This window comes from Sitophilus oryzae, unplaced genomic scaffold (assembly GCF_002938485.1).
Source record: "Sitophilus oryzae breed Bouriz unplaced genomic scaffold, Soryzae_2.0 scaffold_1297_pilon_pilon, whole genome shotgun sequence".
NCBI lineage: Eukaryota > Metazoa > Arthropoda > Insecta > Coleoptera > Curculionidae > Sitophilus > Sitophilus oryzae.
This window is the reverse complement of record NW_022145945.1, coordinates 12,203,416-12,206,620: the sequence shown is the minus strand read 5'-3', so window position 1 is coordinate 12,206,620 and position 3,205 is coordinate 12,203,416. Positions and strand designations below refer to the sequence as shown.

Below are 3,205 nucleotides of genomic sequence, written 5' to 3'. Positions count from 1 at the left end.
AAGATGTATTAAATAGTCCCTATACTACTAAATTATAAGTCGGAGACTATTTAAAAATGACAAATTCTTTACAATTTGGCAACACCCATCAATCGCCGGGTCGCCTGTTCATTCTTTATTCTCTCGTAGTAGAGCCATAGTAGAGTAAAGCACGTGTCGTAAAACCTTGTTGTCACAGTTTCTCCATGGCTATTTTATTGTTTTTATTGGATGTTTTGATTTTGTATTTTTTGGATTCGATTTTCTTAGTGTGTAGTGTCGGTTTAGTGTTTATTTTGATTACTTTTATTTAAAAACTATAAAACATGGTTCGTCAGTGCCAAATTTGTAAGAAATTGGACTATTTAAGTCCTGGAACAACATTCCACAGGTAAGTCAAATTTACTATTTTGGCGTCAGTGGCGTTGTAGAAAGGCGCTTATTTAGATAATAATTTAGTAAATTATAAACCCTGGAAAATCTGTATTTTTTATATTTATCATTTACGTAAAGGTTCTTACTAACCTCGTTATTAATATAACGAGTAGATACATTATTAAGTACATAAGAAGTAGACACATTATTTTCTTGGGCATTGGTTAATTTAATGCTTTTTTTTATGAAAAATGTGTTTCTTTTTATTCTAAAACCATCCTTAGAATCTAAAATAACATACAGGAATTCCAGAATGATATTCCATTATGAAACAACAATTTTTAAGGCTTATTATAAACTATAAACAATCGAGAAAGTCGAAAAAATTACAAGCTACCAAACATTTTAAAATACCAAACATTCCTTATTTTTTTTCAAGACTAAAATATTTTACAAACATTACTTTTTCCCTATAGTTTCACATCAGGTATAGAAATAACTACGTTTTTATGATAGGGTCACCATTATGATAACAAAAATGACGAACAATGGTCCAGAAATGTAAACAAGTACATATTTTTTGTAAATATTTTTCTTACCGCTTGCATTTTTGTCCATTATTATTTCACAAATTATACAGGGTTATGTAAACCAGGTAGATATTTCGTTTTTTTTATATTAAACAAAGATAAAATAAATATGCCATTTTAAAATTTATCCAGTACTTACCTAGAGTTTTTTCTTTTTTTTTCTCGACTGTTAATCTATTATTAATTTGTAATACCGTATGATCGAAAAAAACGGCGTCCAGTTGGCTTGGAAAAAACCATCGATACATACTCCATATAATTTTACATATAAAATGACAGCGATCTTCATTTCATAGCCATCGCTGACGCCGTTTTTTTTCGATTATAAGGTATAATTTTCATTTTTTCTTTTATAATGTAATATCACTTAAGTAATATCACATATAATCTGAAGATAGTTTTAGAATTAACCAAAACGTAAATCTTTAATAAAACAATCTGTTATTATTTGCCATATATGTATGTATCCAAGAAAATAATTTACATATTATTATTATATGTTTTACTGTTTTTTATCTTTATTTGAAACTCAGAAATGTTGCATTGGCTTTCTAAAAAAATGAACTTGTAAGTTTTTAAAATGCTTCGTTTCGGAGATACAGGGTGTAGAAGTTTCATTTTTATTTCGATTTTTTTCCAAATAATTTCTGAAGTGACGTCAATATTTGGACGAAAATTGGCGTTTGGGAGTTTTTTGACATGAAAAATTAGATTTAGATGTCAATTTGACTTTTACTAATAGGGGGCGCCACCTACATATTTTTTAAGTTATTTGAAGAGTAATACTTTTTGTCTGTATCTATATAAAACTACTGAGAAAAATTTACATTTCCAACGTTTTTTACTTAATAAGGTCTCTTGTTGACACTCGCCACAAGTATAGTTCTCAAGATATTTGGAAACGAATTAATCAATACATTCTTCATAAATTATTTGGAAAAAAGCGAAATAAAAATGAAATTTCTACACTCTGTATCTCTGAAACGAAGCATTTTAGGACATAAATTTATACTATTTTTTTTACTGATTTTATTTGCAGATTATGCTGCCAAAGTTTCCTGAATACAATTCCGACCACTCTGTATATCAAGATATCCCCCATTACGTACTAGTTTTTCTTAATAATTTTCTATACATTTTCCAACGCCAAGATGTACCAAGCGCATACAAATACATCAAGCTTCAAACAAGCTTGCACGTTGACAGTAATACCTACAGTAATATTGTATTATATTAATGTAATATTTTTGAACCAATGTTCAATATTACTGTAGTAATACTGTTTATACTCATGCCTTTTATATTTGTTTGAATTTGGTGCATATTTCCATTGAATAAAGTATAGTCACCATTACCATTATTATACTTACTCTATAATAAAGACAGTAACGAGTTAAATAAATGTAGTTTTCATTTTATTCACTTCCTAAAAGCTTGCTTTAATGGAACAGATTCCTGTTTTTTCTAATTTACATAATAAGACATCACTTTTACCGGAAAAAAAAATTAAACAATTATAAAGTTTTTTCTCTTTCTGTTCTATTATATCTATAGAATAGATCCTGTTTTGATTAATATTAGAGTTGTAAATGTTTGACTAAAATTAATATTTTATTAAATTAATAATTTATCATCAATTTCAAAAATTAAATAATTTCGATTATTAAAATTTCTTCTATAACACGTACTTTATTATTTTTATCGTTTTTAGACTCTAAGACGTATTTTTTTTCTAAGTCCTAAACTTTGCTTTATATTAAACTATTTTCTTTATCCTAAATCTTAATAATATAAAAAGTTTAAATACGATATATTTTTAATTGAATTATAGCTTCATTAAAATTAAAAAAATACCCGCCTATGATACGGAGAGTGCAGGTGCACTGAAGAAACAAAAGACAGTGTTGCGTTGGGCGGCAGAGCCGTCAGGAAACGACCGTTACGACGGAGACAGCCTATCTATCGCTCGTGTCGCACTCGTTAGAGCCAAAAACAATAACACAACAATAACAAGACGTTGTCTGTCCGCATCTTCCAGCTATTTATGAATGAGATGCTCAGTCTATATTTTATTCTAAGTCTATGGACCATACCATAACGTGGTATACTGATGCTTCCAAAACCAAAGCAGGGACAGGAATAGGAGTATTTGGGCCGAAAACTAAATACTCCGAACCAATAGGCACCTACCCCAGTATCCTTCAGGCAGAAATTTACGCTATCGAAAGATGTGTACAATTTATCTTAGATAGGAACTATCG

The 3,205-nt window shown here is 28.9% G+C and overlaps 1 long non-coding RNA gene across 1 annotated transcript; it reads left to right on the top strand.

Annotated features, from left to right (window-relative positions):
* Positions 1–282: 282 nt before the first annotated feature.
* LOC115874805 lies at positions 283–2,342 on the top strand. The gene is made up of 2 exons (XR_004048907.1): positions 283–370; positions 1,984–2,342. It is a non-coding gene; the product is annotated as an uncharacterized LOC115874805 (long non-coding RNA).
* Positions 2,343–3,205: the final 863 nt, after the last annotated feature.